The sequence below is a fragment of the Phodopus roborovskii genome, unplaced genomic scaffold, assembly GCF_943737965.1.
Source record: "Phodopus roborovskii unplaced genomic scaffold, PHOROB, whole genome shotgun sequence".
In the NCBI taxonomy this organism is placed as follows: Eukaryota; Metazoa; Chordata; class Mammalia; order Rodentia; family Cricetidae; genus Phodopus; species Phodopus roborovskii.
Window position 1 is genome coordinate 22025071 of NW_026125295.1, and position 17562 is coordinate 22042632.

Genomic DNA, 17562 nt, shown 5'->3' on the forward strand with positions numbered 1-17562 from the left:
CAGCACACACTTTTCCAACTCCAGAAGGACCGTTTGAAGAGTCCACTCTGATTTCTTTTGAAGAGGCGGTGGGTCAAAGGGCCCAGCTGTCACAGACATCAACATTGTCATCACCCTGCAACTTACTGACAGCAGACCTGGGCCCTGTCATTAGGCCCCCAAATCGGAGTCTTTGTGATTTGTGTGTACGGTGACTTGAGCAGCATCGCCCTAGAAGAAATTCAGTCCGGGTTCACTGCCTCTGGGCCGAGCTCTTCCATATCCACTCACAGGGATTGCCTAAGACCATCAGAAAACAGATATTTACATTATGATTCATAACAGTAGCAAAATTACAGTTATGAAGTAGCAATGAAAATAATGTTATGGTTGGGGGTCACCACAAATGAGGAACTGTCACAGCATTAGGAAGGTTGAGAACCACTGCTCTAGAGGAAGACTTGGCTGCAAACAGCCTCAGGAGTCTGCCTAGTGACAACATGAACTCAGAAATGTCCCGTAGGCAGCGCAATAACCATCGATTAGAGGAAGATTTTGCACAAAGGACAAATGGGCTCTCTCCAGGTTTTTTGTTATTATTATCATTTTTAACTCTTGGATTTTTCCTAAAGTGTGGGCAATGCTCATCGTGAGTCTGCACACCTTTAATCCCAGCACCCAGAAGGCATAAGCATGCAGAAAACTGAGTCTAGAGGCCAGCCAGGTCTATGCAGTGAATTCCAGACTAGCAAGGGTTATATAGTAGGACCTTATCCAAAAAATAGAAGGAAAGAAAGGAAAGTAAGGAAGAGAGAAAGGAAAGAAAGGGAGGAAGGGAGAAAGAAAAGGAAGGAAGAAATAGAGAGAAAAAGCAGCCAATGATCTTGCATTGGTGAAATCTGACCATCTGCCATCTAGGCTAGGAATCCTTCAAGCATCTAGATAAAGGGTAGAGCATTCTCAGCAAGCGAGGGATGTTCTCATTCCCAGGATTTCCATTCTCTGTAGCTTCTGGGGCTTCAGTATCATGCCAAATAGCTCATTACTATGCTTAGGTGAACATTTAAGCACAAAATGGGATGAGTTCACAGTAGGCAAAGAACTTACTTTGCCTTCAGAGTAGAGTGCAGCTGACCAGGCTCATGCAAGCCATCTTTCTTTCGATTCTGAGATCGATGCCTGGGCCGACAAATGGAGGTAGGATCCTGGACAAGCGTTTGCCATCATGTCCTCTAGAGCAGTGGCTTCCACATCAGCAGGCTATTTATTAAAATGTCCATTACCCTGCCTTGTCCTGTCTGCTGAGCTGAAGCCCTGCACTCTGGGTTTGACAAGGCCTTCATGGTCCTCTAATGCTCCCCGTGGTTTGTGAATGACCAAATTAGGGAAGTGTGGGTAAAAAGTCAAAGCTTCTACACTGTGGAAATAAAGAGGGATTGCTCTCATCTGCTAAGCAGCTGTGGTCCCATTGGCTGACGATGCTCAGGTCATCTGGAACCAAAGACCCCACCCAGCAAAGTGGTGGCTGATACCGTGAAATCATATGCAAAACAGTAGCTACTCGTGCACTTCTCCGGGTCTGTGACAGTCACGTGCTGTCAGATTCTCCCTGGACCTTGGGTACTGCTTTGAGTGACAATCAAGAGCTCTCTCTATGATGGATGCCGTGCTCTTCTGGCAGCTTCACACAGCCTCAGAGAACAGGAGGGGAAACGAAAGGAGTGAAGACCCAGCTACTCTGAAGAAACGCTGACACAATTGTTAACTGAGTGGGCATGTCCCTGCAAGCCCTCCCACGGCATCCTGCAGGAGGGGATGGGTCAAACTGCCATTCTCCCAGTTCCCCTACACGACCCAGCGAGTGACCCATGTGACTCACCTACCTCCTTCCCCACTGTGGCAATCGTCACTGTGTGTGTGTGTGGTGTCTGTATATGTGTGGTATGTGTGTATGTGGTGCGTATATGTGTGTTGTCTGAATATGTGTGGTATGTGTGTGGTATGTGTGTGTGTGGTGTGTATATGCGTGTTGTGAGTGTGTGTGTGGTGTGTATATGTGTGTTGTGTGTGTGTGTGGTGTCTGTATATGTGTGTTATATGTGTGTGTGATGTATATGGTGTGTGTGTGGTATGTGTGTGTGTGGTGTGTGTGTAATATGTGTGTATGTTTGTGTGTGTGTGGTGTGTGTAGTGTGTGTGGTATGTGTGTATATGGTGTGGTGTGTGTGTGTGGTGTATGTGATATGTATGTGTGTGTGTGTGTTTATGGTAGTTCTGGAAGGGAACCCAGGAATGCTACCACTGACCTAGATTCCCAGCCTCAAAGCAACTCATATTTTCATTAAAGTGGGTTGCCTTTGAGGCTGGTCACAAACTGCAGTGACATTTCATTTTTTACATCTATATTCCTTCCCAGAGAAGGAGCTGGTGGCACAATGGTGATACCTAATGTCTATAAAATAAATCAAAAATTATAACAGATATTGGCCTCCAAGCCCTAAAACCCAAGCCTCATTTCAAACATGCCTTCTTTGACCCTATAAGATATGACACTCTTATACATAATAGCAGACCCAAGGTTGCTGCAAATTTCAAAGTTTCCCAAGGTCTCAATTTCACCTCTATATCTGCCTCATTCCACAGCCTCTCCCCTCGAGTTAACCCCTGCCCGTTTCCACAAAGGAAACCCACCGTCATAGCCACCCCTGGACTTGGCTGAGGACTCGAAGGCTCTAAGATGGCCTCTCCATGGCCATCACCTATGCTACCAGACCCTCTCCCAGCTTAGCTCCTCCCCATGTCAAATCTCCTCCCCCTTTAGCCCCCTGGAAGAAGATACTTTTTAAGAGCCACACCCCACAATGTCTTCTTATGGTGAAATAAGAGGGTGACCCAAAGCCTCCAGTTTGCTCTGGCAAGGAATTTTCTGGATGCTGTTTGTCAAAGGTCTAGCACAGGTCTCAGCCAAACTTACCTTAGTGTTAAGAGAGAAATGTTCATCCTGTTCTAGTGTAAACCCTAATAATTGTGAATTATTAAAAACCCTATGAATTAGTGGCAGGTCCTCAGGCCCTAGCCACTGTCATTGTCCCCTCGGAGTAGGGGTAGTTGGAACACAGGCTTAGGAGTGGAACACAGGTTTAGGAGTTAGCAGCTTTCATGTGCTTTTAGAGCAGGTTCTGGGTTGGTATGCTGCCTGTCTGGGCCCTCTGAGCACTGTGAATTAGCAAATCCACAGGACATACAGGGGAAGTACTTTCTTGCATTGTAGAGTACTTCCTGTAAGCCAGGCACTGTCGCACTTCTGCAGCCACCTCCCTTACTCAGGGCCACATTGTGACACAGGTGACAGTGTTTTATAGAAAAAGAAGCCGAGGCTCGGGACAGACAGGAGTGACTGAGTCTGGACATACACCACACCCAGTTTTGCTCCTGAGGCCTACGCTCTGTTCTCCATCACCCGGCACCCTGAAAATGGAGCTAGCCCAGGCTGTCTCCCCACACCCATTTTCAACCTTACCGGGTTTGTGAGAACACTTTCAGTGCATGTCACACTTCCTTGCTTTCTTTCAAGGCAGCTGAACGTAGCCCAACTTCCCCCGAGTGACTCATCCAGCATTTGAGCTCCAGTGACTGTCATTTTCCAGTGTCTGCATTGGACCTCCACCCAGGGCAGCCCTCCCCGTGACCTTGGACACTACCTCCAGTTCCGTCCCTCTTACTGTCCTTCCAGCTGGACTACCCAGGTCAAGAAGCCCCAGTAGATAGCATATCAGATGTTCTGGCATTCTGCCTAGAGAACCACCCATAGCCAAGAGCCCTAGCAACTGTCCTTGTCCCTTTTGGGTGGGCGTCGTTAGAGCACAGACAGGATTTAGTAGCCTTTTTTTTTCTTTTTTTTTTTTTTTTTTTGAGGCAGGGTTTCTCTGTGCAACAGCTCTGGCTCTCCTGGAACTTGCTTTGTAGACTAGGCTGGCCTTGAACTCACAGAGATAAGCCTGCCTCTGCCTCAGGCATGCTGGGATTAAAGGCGTTTGCCCATCTTGGGTTTATCAGTTTTAATTTGCTTTTTAAATGGGTAATCTGTGTCAGGTGCCTCTGAGAGCCATAAATTAGCATACCCATGGGACACATGCTTTCTTTGTCCCCAGTCTCATGCAAATTTCAAATTTACCCAAGGTCATGCCTTCATGGTGACCTCTACTTCTGCCTCTATCCCACAGCTCCTCCCCTCAGTTTAACTCCTGCCTCAGTTTCCACAAAGAAAATGCACCTCATAACCACTCCTGAACTTTGCTGAGGACTTGTAGGTCCCAAGATGACCTCTCAGTTGACCTTTGCTGGAGATATGCTTGACCCTGCTCCTTTGCTGTAGCAAATGGTTCTGGGATGCAATAGAGCAGATCCTGTCTCTCCACTCAGCCCAGACTTTGGTTCCCTCTGTGGCTGAGTCTCCAGTGTACCAGGAGCATGTGGGGTGGTGGCCACGCCACAGGCTGCCTAGGTCTAGCTTGGCTATGCTGCTATCTGGTGACCTTAGCCAAGTGGTCCAACCTCTTCACGTTTCAATATAGTTGTTAAACTTTAAGTGGGCTGATGGTAAGGATGCTTCTTAAGGTTTTAATTTAGTGTGTGTTTTCAGAATTATGACTGATGCATAGAAATTCTAAATGCCAGCCGGGATTCTAGGCTCCCCAGGCCCCAAAGCAGCCTTTTGTTGTCTTCTTGTCTGAATCCTGGGGCTCAGCTCCTGCCATCTCTCCTTGCAAAGCACACTCAGAGGCCTGTATGCATGGCTATAATCCCAGGCAGGAGGGTCATGTGTTTGAGAGTAACCTGGGCTATAATCCCAGGCAGGAGGGTCATGTGTTTGAGAGTAACCTGGGCTACACAAGTGTCAGCTCAACTGGGAATACAAGGTGAGATAGTATGAAAAACAAAACAAAACACAAGTCCAGGGAGATGCCTCAGTGGATAAAGGGTTCAGTTTATAAGTGTGAGGCCCCAAGATTGGCTCCTTAGCACCCATGTAAAAAGTGGGGAGCGGTGGTATGTGACTATCTGTTGAGCCAATTAGCCGGCATCTTGGGATATTCACCTGTACCCTCTTGCGAAAGGATTATACCAGCTGGGCTTGTTAGCTGTTACGCCCCTTCATGGATGGGTGGAGAGGACCACAAGACTCTCGCCTGAGCTGACTACCACCTGTATGCAATGCTGCCTTTAGTTGCACATGGCCTTGGGGAGGAGCTAGAGTATACAGGCCGGGAAGCACAAGGAGCTTCTGTATGACTACAGGAAGCCTTTGTCCCTTTGGGGTAAAGACTTACCAGGTGCAGCCTATTGAGGGAAGAATGCCCACATCTCTGTAAGTAACTCCTCACCTACGACCTGTTAAAGAATACCATGAAATTCATTGGTTTTCCAGAGTGAACTTTGACGGAACTGTGCCTCAGTTTGTGTTTGGGACCTTAGAGGAAAGGTAAGTAGGACTTACATCTCCTCTGGGAAGGGATTTTAGCAACAGTGTGTGTCTGAGGATCAGAGATGAGAGGAACCTGGAACTCTCAGCCAGTCTAGCCGAAGAGGGTCTCCTGGCTCAGTGAGGGAATCTGTCTGAAAAAAATAAAGTGTAGGCTGGGTGTGGTGGCAAACATGGGAGGCAGAGGCAGGCAGATCTCTGTGAGTTTGAGGCCAAGCTGGTCTACAGAGTGAGTTCGAAGCACACCAGGGCTACATAGCAAGACCCTGTCTCAAAAACAAACAAACAAAACCCAAAAAACCAAAACTGTTAAGTCGAGGTTTCAGCCTAAAATTTTCTACCTCCCCCAATGCCACCCTCTCCTAGTAAATAATCAGAGAGCCACAGTTAATAAAAATGCCCTTTGCATTCATAAACAAAGTGTATCAAGGATCTAAGTGAATCATGGTTAGGAAATGGTTAAAAAAAAAAAACACTAAAATTACACCAGTATAATCGGCTGGTGACTGGCTTAAAAATCTTCACTTCCAGAATTCTCCCTAGAGGTTATAATCTCTTTTGAAAGACCTGGGTGTCTCCAGATGTCATAAGCCTCGGTGCATCTGATTCCGTTCCTTGCCAATTCCAAGGTAGCACTAGAGGACTTCCACTCAACTATGATGACTGTCTGGGTTCCTTCCCGAGACTGGAATCACATGACCACTCACCTCTAGTGCTAATGTGGGGATTAAACAAGTTTATGCGTTCGAAGAACCTAGCAAGGTCTACTGGTCACGTGTCGACGAATCTTCTCAGCGTCCTGCAGTTGCTATTTCTAGTATCTCTGATACTGTCCTCACTCGAAGAAAACCTGGGAAACTGGGCCAATGTCCCTCCTGACCACCAGAGGACGCCATTGTAGAGCGAAAAACAGCCTTCTGGCTGCATCTCCAGACTTAGGGAAGCTCTTCTCTCCACAGGCAGGCAGCAGGGGCAGTGCCTACTTCCTTTCTGTCCATGCCCTGTATGACTTCCTGACCATCTAGGGCTGCTAGTATCAGAGAAATGTACATTTGGAGTTCAAGTTCAAGTTGTATTTGTCAAATATTTGTCACTCTAACAGACAACTGTTCCATCAGGCTTCTGGAATTAAATTTTGCTACTCCAGGCGAGCTTGGCTCTTCCGGACACTTTGTGCCTAAGGACCAGCTCCAGTCCCTCACAGATGGCCTCATATGCCTTCTGGAGACTTCTCTTTCTTTTTGAGTTCCCCAGGTAGGTGTAAGGAACCCGAGGTTCCTGAGGTCCTCAAGAAAGACTTCCAGTCTGTCTCTTGGCTCTGTTCATACAATTCTACATTCTACACGTGGAGAAGGCATCTGCCTTGAATTCATCCTTCCTCAGTCAGATGACCCCCCCCTCAACAGCTCCAAACTTCCCTTGACCTTTGGTTTCTTGCACATTCTGAACCCAGTATTTCATGGTGTTTGGTTAGGGCCACTTCCGGGAAGGGGTTTCGGGGAAAGATTCTTAAGGTCCAAGTCTGGGTCAGTAGCCTTCAAACAGCAGTCCTGGAACAAAGGCCACATTCCTGGGACATTCTCCAGACCCATTGCACCCGCAGTCTCTGGAGAGAGGCTGGGAAGCTAAGTGGGTAGCTCTTGGAGTGGCACAGGACTGTTGGGGATATCCCAGCCTACACTCTACTCTGCCCATCTTCGAGAGCTGCAGGCTCTCTTCCACAGACAGGTGAAACTACTCTTGTAACACTCCAGCAGTTTAGTTTATAATTGGCCAGGTTGAGGGTCACTCACAAATTTAAGCTTTGTTTTTGTTTGTTTGTTTTGTTTTTCGAGACAGGGTTTCTCTGTAGCTTTGGAGGCTGTCCTGGAACTCACTCTGTAGACCAGGCTGTCCTCGAACTCACAGAGATCCACCTGCATCTGCCTCCGGAGTGCCGGATTAAAGGTGTGTACCACCACCGCCCAGCCAACTTTTAAGCATTTTTCTGTAATGGTACTGGACACATTGTGGTTTTAGCTCTCAATCTTGATGAAAGATATCCTGGTTTGCTATAGTTGCTTAGCAAAGAGCCCTGACTTATGACAGCCACTCCACAAACTATCAGATAATGTGATTCTCTGGTGATACTGTCCCTTCAAGGCTGGAGGAAGGTCTCAATGAGACACAGAGGGGAGAGGAGGCAGGCAGTTTATTAAAAGGATAAGAAGCTGTGATGATAGAAAAAATTCCATAAGCAGCCCTGTCCCAGAAGAGGACCCAATGGCAAGATCAAGCCCCCATCCCAAAAGAGACCACTGGAATTCCTTGTCCCATCTGAAGGGTCAGGTGACTCAATTGAAGAGTGCTTGATTAGCACAATGAGTCCCTGGATTCCATCTCCACCATCACAATAACCAAAGACGAGTGCTGGGATTCTCAGGGGCACAGAGCTGCTGATGGAGGTGAGGCTGCAGCACAGGACGGTGACACAGCCTGACCCTGTGTCTCCCCGTCACCAGCTCAGGTCTCCCACCATCACAACCTGCTGCTGGCATCCCTGCCCTCACTCAGCCCTTCCATCCTTCACTGTCTCCATAGCTGATCAGCTGGCTGAGTTCAACAAAGCAACTTTCTCTACAACCAGCAAATACAGCGATGGTACAGATGCCACAAAGGAACTCACAACTGTCACGTGGTCACAGTCAAAACCCGGCAGAGGCTGAACTTCAGCAGGATGTGATCTAGGAAGTAGATGCTTTCCTAGGCATTATGGGCTTCTCGGGATTTTTGTTTTACTACGATAGCTAGAAAAATAAAAGGCACAGAGAGAAAGGAAGGGAACCTTGAGGCGTCCTGAGTCTTTGGCAGGGATGGGGGTGGTTGTTACCTCAATGCAGCAGACCAATGTCATGTGATAATAGGATATGAAATCATCAGAGACCCAGAAGGTGATGGGGATGGGCAGTCAACTATAAAGAGCTTTCACAGAAGATGGTCATCAAATGAAAATCAACATAAACCCCCTCTCCAGAAGGATGTAACTGAATCCTTTATACCCCTGCTGTGTTGGCAAGAAGGTCCTTTTATTCCTCCTGTTTCTATTTAACGAGAAATACCAAGACTTCTCAGTTTATAATAGACATGCCTGCTCTCAATGATAAAGAAGTGAATCCTTAAGATTCTATTTATGAATTCCAGCAAGATGACTCAGCTGATGAAAGTGCTTGCCACTCAAGCCTAACGATCCGAGTTCAAGCCCCAGAACTCACAGTGGAAGGAGAGAATTGATTCCCAAATGCTGTCCTCTGATCTCCACACATGCATTGTGGCATGCGTGTAGACTCCCATGTATGTCACGCACCACTCAACACTAACTGCAACAGCTCTTTAAAGCTGCATTTGTTAATGAATGATAGCCTGGACTGGTCAAGTTCTCATCGATGCAGCTTGATGTTTAAGCATAGTCAGGTGTATGTATTGACCAACAAACTGAAGAACAAATCCAAAACCTATTTACATGGGCTCATGTTCAGTTTGTTAGTGTATGATGTCATAGATGGTTTTCAGTGAAAACAAATGTTTCAAGTTGAAATGTTGGAAGGGTGTGTGTGTTACAACAGACACCATTGAAATCCAGAGAATAATTAGGAATATTTTGAAAATTTATACTCCAATAACTTGGAAAATCTGGCAGAAAAGAATAAGTTTCTCAATGCATATGATCTGCCAAAATTGAATCAGGAGAGTGGAGAAAGCCTCAATAGATCAATAACATATTATGAAGCTAAAGTAGTAATTAAAAGTCTCTGGCCAAGGTAAATCCCAAGATGGAAAGATTTACTGTTGAAATTTACTAGACTGTTAAAGAATAACTAATGTCAACATGCCTCAAGCTTTCTATAAACTAGAAATAGGGTGGATGCTTCCAAGTTTATGAAGCCAACCCAATGTCGAAATGTGACAGTAAAGGAAACTCTAGACCAATGCACTTGATGGACATATATGCAAAAATCCTTAACAAAGTACAAGCCAAGTAACAACATGTTAGAAAGATCATAACATGTAAGTTAAACATTGTATTTTGTTGAGATATCTATAAAGCCTCTTTGAATATTTAAAAAAAGATCAGATTCAAGGGATGAGAGGATGATTCAACATATGCAAAGCAATAAAAGCAATGTACTGAATGATGAAGACTGGTGGGCCATACCATACGAATGGGCAAAATCTGAAAGTATTCCCCTGAAATCAGGTCCTTTAAAATAAGGAACAAAACAGATGCCTGTGCCTAGTCACGAATAGTGTAGTCCTTGAGACCTTAGTCACTGCAATAAAGCATGGGAAAGAAATAACGGGCAGAAACAAGGGATGAAGAAGTCGGATAGCTCTACTTACAGATGATATGATGCTGGACTCCGAAGAGTCCACCCAAAGCCTTCTAGACCTTACAAGGAAGTTTATAAACTAACAAGATACAGAATTAATGAACAGAACTCCAGCAGTTTTCAAATCTACCAGTGATAGGCCCATTGAGAATCAAATAAATAACACAGCACCATTCAAAATAGCCCCCAGAAAGAATAAAACATGTAGGCGTGAACCTAACCAAAGTGGTGAAAGATTTCCCCAATGAAAAACTACAAAAACTATAGAAAGAAGTTAGAAAAGACATAGATGGGCTGGCATGCATCAGCAGAATTAATACTGGGGAAATGGCTACATTACTAAGTGTGGCCTTAGCAGATTTGATGAAATCTCCCATCAAAATTCAGATAATTTGCAGAACTAGAAAAAAAAAAAAAAAAAGTAAAATTCAAATGGAGGCACAAAGACCCCAAAGAGCCAAAGTGACTCTAAGCACAAAGAGAAATGTTAGAGGTGTTGTAATGCCTGATTTTAAAGTTTGCTGTAAGAGGAGGGCCAGTGCCACATTGGCATGCAGACACTGCACTGATTAGTTTTTATTGCCAACTTGATGCAACTTGGAGTCACTTGGGAAGAAGGAGTATCACCTGAAGAGCTGTACCCATGTCTGTGAGGAATCATCTTGATTGGTAATTGTTGAGGAGGGTCCACTATGGGTGGCGCAATCCCTAGCAGATAAATCTAAGCTGTGTGAGAAAGCTAGCTGAGCAAGCCAGGGAGTGAGGCAGCAGGCAGCATGCCTCTGTGGTTTCTGCTTCAGTGCCCGCTTGTTTTCTTCCCTGACTTCCCTCAGTGATAGGTTGTTATCCAGAAATGTGAGCTAAAGTAAGCCCTTTCTTCCCCTCAGGGCGATTTTTTTTTTTTGTTTTTGTTTTTGTTTTTTTTTAATCACAGCAACAGAAAAGCAAACAGAAATATAAGCACAGAAAAGAATATAGAATGCCCCCCCAAAAGAACAGAAACCCCACAAACAAATCAAGTGTTTACCTATAGTGAGCTAATTCTCAATAAAGAAGCCAAAACCTATTAAAGAAAAGATGGCCTCTTTTATAAATGGTATTTGGAAAGCTGGATTTCCACATATAAAGAAGACTGAACTTGGAGGCATCTTTCACACACTGTATAAAATCAACTCTAAGTGCTGGATATGGTGGCACACTCCTGTAATTCTGATACTCAGGAGGCTGAGTCAAAAAACCCTACAAGTTTGAATCTGGCTTAGGCCATATAGTGTGCGAAAGGCCATCCTGAGCTATATACCCAGATATCATTGTAAAAAAAAAAAATCTATTCAAAATAGATCAAGAACTGAAACCTGGAAAGTACTGGAAGAACACACAAGGGAAACACTTCGAAATGTAGCCATAGGCAACGACTTCCTGAATAGTCCTTCAACAGCCTGGGAAAATAATAGCAAACTGACAAATGGAGTTGAGTCCATTTAAAAAGTGTCTACATGGCATGGCAAAGGAAATAATAACAGAGTAAAGAGACAGCCCGCAGAATGGGAGGGAACTCTTGCTAGGGATTCTCTTCCAGCGTAGGTAAAGGATTTAAAAAGTGGAACACCAAAGGAACGATCAATCTGAGTGACAAATGAGCAGATGAACTCAACAGAACCTGCCCATTTGTTTGTGGCAAAGTCTCTTCCACCAGACTGGTTTTGCATTCTGATCCTCCTGCCTCAGCTTCCTGAATGCTGAGGCTACAGATAAGCATTACTACAGGTGTCTGAACAAACAGGTTTTAAAGGAGGAAATGCAAATGATAAATATAAGAGCAAAGTTCAACATCATTAAGATTTTTTTTAATACATACACATGTTTGTGTATGAATGTGTATTTGCCACCGTGAAGGTCAGAACACAGTTTTCAGAGGTTTCCCTCACTACCATCTGGGTCCCAGGGATCAAACTCAGGTCATCATGCTTGGCAGCCAGTTTCTTTACCTACTCAACCATTTTGCCAAGCCATAATCAACATCTTTACATTTCTTGTGAGAGAAATACAAGACAAAAGTGTGTTGAGATTTGATTCCATTGCACCCTGGTCAAAGTGGCTATCATTGAAACGACAAAACAAAGCAAAAACGCTATAGCCAGGTAGTAGTGACAGACCTGTAATCCCAGCACATGGGTGGCAGAGGCAGGTGAATCTCTGAATTCAAGGCCAGGCTGGTCTACAGAGCAAGCTCCAGGATAGTCAGGGCTACACAGAGAAACTGTCTCAAAAACAAAATAATGACAAAATGCTGTCCAATATGAAGGCAAAAAAGACCCTTTATCCATGGTTGATGGGGATTTTAATTAGTCCATTATGAAAATCAATATGAAGATTCCTTAAAATAAAAGTGAGTGGAGCTACCATGTGATCCAGCTATACAACCACTGGGTATGCTCCCGGAGGAATCAAAGTCAGCCTACAGGAGAGGTAGCCATGTTTTTTTTTCAGCGCTGTTACGTCAGCCAAGGAGGAGACAGCCTGAGTGTCCATCAGCAGATGAGTGCACATTTCTCAGTGGAGTATCATTCAGCCATACAGAATGAAACTGTACTGTCTGCCAGAAAATGAATGGAGTTGGAGGTCATCATGTTAAGTGAAACGAGCCTGAGTCAGACAAATGTTCCCTGTGTGCTTTTCCTATGTGGCACAAAGAAAGGCAAAGAATGTGAGCGTGGAGGGGGCTGATTTCGGAAAAGGGTCAAAGAGACATGGGCATGGATGGGCAGAGAATATTATCAAAGTATACTCTGTGTATGGATGAAAATGTCACAGCACAGACCGTGATTCTGTACAATTATAACCACTACCAGAAACCAAGAGGCTCCCTTTTGAAGGAGGTCATGAGGTTGTTGGAAACCATTGCCACCCAGCGCAGGCTCCCAGTCTGACTGGCTTCTCTTTCCTCCTCCAGTTAGGGAGGGGGGTCTCCCAGGCAGAGAGGCTACAGGAAGCAGTTCCCACTGGGGAGGGTAACTGAAGCCACTGCTGTCCAGTGACACACTTTGTGAAGGCATTCTTAATTGGGAGCCATGATATTTGCATATTTCATACGGGCAGGAGGGGACCCCATAGGAGATAGGGGAACTTATGAGGGACTCCCCAATTTTGTAAGAAGAAAAAAAAAAGGCAGGGGGCAGAAAGAGTCTATTGAGATCTGGAGGTGTTGTCTATAGGAAAGAGAGCCTATGTTGGGGAATGATTGTAAATGTAATACACCCAATGTCTCCGCAGCCCACCAAACCACCCTCCTCATCTCTGCTCTCTCCCTAGGGAACCCCGTGGTGGCTAACATGAGTGGGTCATAGGGTGAGTACCAAGACATTTACTGTAATGTTATCTCTGGGTATTTTTGTGAGGGGTTTTGGGAAGAGATTAGACCAGGGATGATGCACTGTCTAGAACAAATGGCCTTTGCCGTGTGGGTGGCACCACCCAATCTACTGAAGTCCTGAACAGCACCAGCAGTTAGTGAGAACTGAATCTCCCTTGACTACTGATCTACAGCATCTGCCTCTGTCCCTTAGACCAGGAATCACATCTTCTGGTCCATGGGACATTAGACTCAAACTACACCACACACCTGGCTTTCTTGGAGTCCTACCTTGCAAATGGCAGATCATGGGGCCTCTGGGCCCCGTAATCACATGAGCCAATTTCTGATCATGAATTTCTGTATCTGACTGGTTCTGTTTCTCCAGAGAATCATGACTAATGTAATCTCCAAAACAACACTTAGGAATGAGGTGAAGCCACTGTCACCATATTTTCAAGCTGATGGTAGCACAAAAAGAAGGGACATTTAAATCAGATGAAAGTTAGGAATTTTAATATTAGATTGAATAGGACCTCATTATTATCCTCATTAGGAAAATGAAACTGTTCTTAGAACAGGAAAGATTGAAGAACTCTGTTCCAGGGTATGTGTGGATTGCCTAAGAGTCCAAAGGCCTTCCCCACCAGCTAACCACACTAGTGTCTGGAGCTTTGGGGGAATCTATGGGGCCCAATCATGGATCCTAACAGCTATTCAGGGATCTCAGGAGCGATCTTCAGCTGTGTTGCAGCTTTAGACTGGCAAGCAACGTAGGAGCCTAGACACTGTGAAATGGAAAGACCCATCTCTGACACCTGCATGTGAGTGGATCGCAGACAGAGACTCTGCTGGTCACTAATGCTGCTGACTGAGGTCAGGACCTCCCCTAGCCACAGGAAGAACCTCAACAGTTATTTTTGTCCCCACAGGGTAGACTTGAAGATACTAGACCAAATTTACATTAGCTAGGCAAGAGGGTTGAACAAACAAAGCTGTAATTAGTTTACTGAAACTATCAGCCTTAAAAGGAAGGTCAGAGGCTGGAGAGATGGCTCAGTGGTTAAGAGCAAAACTGACTGCTCTTTCAGAGGCCCCGGGTTCAATTCCCAGCAACCACACGGCAGTTCACAACAACTGTTTGCAACTCCAGGATCCAACACCCGGACACAGACATACATGCAGGCAAAACACCAAATGTACATAAAATAAAAATAAAGATCACGTATGTTGTGAGGTTGTGAGGGGACTTCAGACAGAGAGTGCTCTGGGAAGAAGAAAGGGGTAGACAGGTAGATAGGTAAAGGCCACAAGCCACTTGACAGCACATAAGTATAAATGGGTTGATTTGAGTTATAAGAGCTAGTTAGGAATAAGCCTAAGCTAATTAATAAGAAGTCTCCATGTTTTTTTTTTCTGAGCTGGTAGCCCAAAGAAATATCTGTTTACAAAATTTAAAAATATTTTTTTAAAAGGAAGGCAAGAATGTAATAATAAAGCAGGAAGGAAGGAGGGGGTTGAGTATAGTCAGGCATGCTGGAGTCCCAGCTATCCAGGAAGCTGAGGAGGGAAGGTGTCTTAAATCCGTGAGTTTGAGACCAGCCTGGGCTATATAGTCAAACCCCATCTCAAAACACAAAACACAATATCAAGGATTTCCTGGTACATAGTACTGTAGGAATGAACTCTAAGCAAAATAAGCCAATCACAGAAGAGAGAAAGCATCCTATGGCTCCTCTTAGTACATGGCACCTAGCCCAGTGACAGTCCCAAAAACAGAAAGTTGTTGACACCAGGATCAGGGCAATGGGTTGGGTGAGGGTTCGTTTTTTGTAGTGGGTATAATTTCTTAGGGTTACAAGATGGTAAGAGTGAGGACTGGAGAGATGGCTCAGAGGTTAAGAGCACTGGCTGCTCTTTCAGAGGTTCTGAGTTCAATTCCCAGCACCCACATGGTGGCTCACAAGATGGCAAGAGCTGTGGATATTGGATGTGCTGATGACATACCACAGCACGAGTGCCCTGTACACCAGGTAGAGCCATGTAAAGTCTGAGGACATGGGTCACACACAAGCCTAGGTTTGATCTCCCACCCCCACCGCCCCCACTTGGAAATGCATCATGAGCTGATTGTGGCTGGCGGTGCATTCCTGTGATCCAGTCATCAGAGATGGAAGCCGGAGGATCAGGAATTCAATCAAGGTCATCTTCAGCCACAAGGAGAGTTCAAGGCCAGGCAGAACCTAGAGAGACTGTCTCAAACAGAAAGTGTAAAAATGACCGAATGAGTAAATGTATTTTGTGCGTTTCTAGCTCAATTTAAAACTTGGAAAAAGTGTACCCAAATGCACCCCTGCTTTAAAAATCAAACAATTCAGACAAAAGTACGAAAGTACGTTTCCCCTGCCAACTTCCTCAGGTATGCCAGGGTACCCTGCATGCTTCACATACAGCATGGCTTACTCGGCGGAACAGCCACCCTATGACTCAAGCTTTATAATAATTCCCGTGTTAAGGAAGAGGAAGGAGAACAGCCAGGAATCATGGATCTTTCCCACAATCCCAGAGTCCAGAAGTGCCTGAGCCTGAGCTGGATGTAACTCTTCAAGTACAGACCCCTCTTCTGCAGGAGCGTCAAGCTGATACCCTTGCACTGAGACATGAAAGTGTGTCACTAGCAGGTGCTGTCCTCCAGGAAACCTGGTGTGGCTGTGAGGAGCAGGTCCATGTGGGATGCAGGACTAATGACACACGCATGATGAGGGATTTTTACCTTCCTGTCCCAGAGGAGAGGCGACTTGACAAGGTACCGAGGGTTTATTTAGTTCTCAACTCAAATGCCAGCTCTAAGTTTCCCAGTCTCTCTGGCCAAAGCAGCCCTCTGCCACTGATTATCTGTCTCTCAAACAGGCTTCATTATCCTGTTCCTTACCCACATTTACTGTGTGTCATCTACCAGAGACAGCACCCCCTCTGTCCTGTTCATCCAGAATCTCCCATGCCTGGACCAGTCTCTGGCAGCTGGTAAGTGGCTGTGCGTTTTTCAGAGGACTATGCTACAAAGTTACACAATTTACATACCTTGTAAGACCCTGGTAGCCTGAAAATAGGGTCTCCTGTGCTTTTTATCTTCTACCGGGCTGCCAGCATCCGTCCTTTGGTTTCTAGTCCCATCACTCCAGTCCCAACTTTAGTCTCCACGTAGCTTCTCTTCCCATATTTCCTCTGTGTCTCCATGCACAGATTTCCCTCGTGTGTGTGTGTGTGTGTGTGTGTGTGTGTGTGTGTGAGTGTGATGTGTAGTTATTTGTGTAATGTGTATGCCTGTGAGGCAAGAGGTCAGATTCAGTTTTCCTTGATCACTTTCCTATTTATTTATTTTTTATTTGGAGACATGTTCTCACTATATAGCCTTGCTGGTCTGGAACTCACTAAAAAGAACTCACAGACATCTGCTTGCTTCTGCCTCTGGGATGGATTCTTTGCCCTCCCCCTCCCACCTTTTAAAAGACAGGTTCTCTCAATGAACCAGAAAGTCCTGATTTCAGATAGGCTGGCTGAGCTTCAGGAACCAATCTCTCTCTACCCACCTATATAAACACTTGCTGCTTGTGCTCAGTTATTTACCTAAATGCTGGGAATCTGAACTCAGGTCGTCACGTCTATATACCAGGCACTTTATTGATTGAGTCTTATTCTCATCCCCAATTTTCCCCTTTATTAAAAGGGTACTGGTCATTGGATTTAGGGTTTAGCATTTTCTGGCCTGACTCTGACTTGATTTCATGTGTAATGGCTATTTTCACATAGGAGCACTCTCCCTCAATAAGGGTTAGGACTTTAGCTTTTAGGAGGCTACACCTCACCTGTAACAGCAGGCAATTCCCATTTAAGCCGCTGTTCCCTGAGGAGCTGGTTAGAGAGTGACGACCTCGCAGGTGTCACGGGCCTGGTGAGCATGAAAAGCAAAGGCAGTGCATCCTTTCCCCAAGGAGTTTGGCAGTCAAACAAGGACTGGGCACTGTCTCTGGACCTGTGCCTGCAGTGCTGGGCACTGGGGGAAGGCGCAGTGTCCTCCAAGGGGCAGAGTGCCAACCATCAGCTTCTCCTATGAATCCTGAGAGTTCTTTCTGCCTCCCATTCTTGGAGACAGCTCTGTATCCTTGGTACATATCCTCATGCCCTCAGCTTCTGTTGACCTGGGCCAACCAAAAGAGAAGCGTGAGGGGCGGGTTCTGCAGGAAATAGTTGGAGAAACACTGGGCTAAATTGTGTTTTAAAAGTCTTCATCTGTAAGACTTTCAGAAACTTTAATAAGTTTTGAGTAGAGTTGGCTCTTCAAAGGCCAGGGTAGCCTGAGGCCAAGAAGGCCAAAAAGGGAA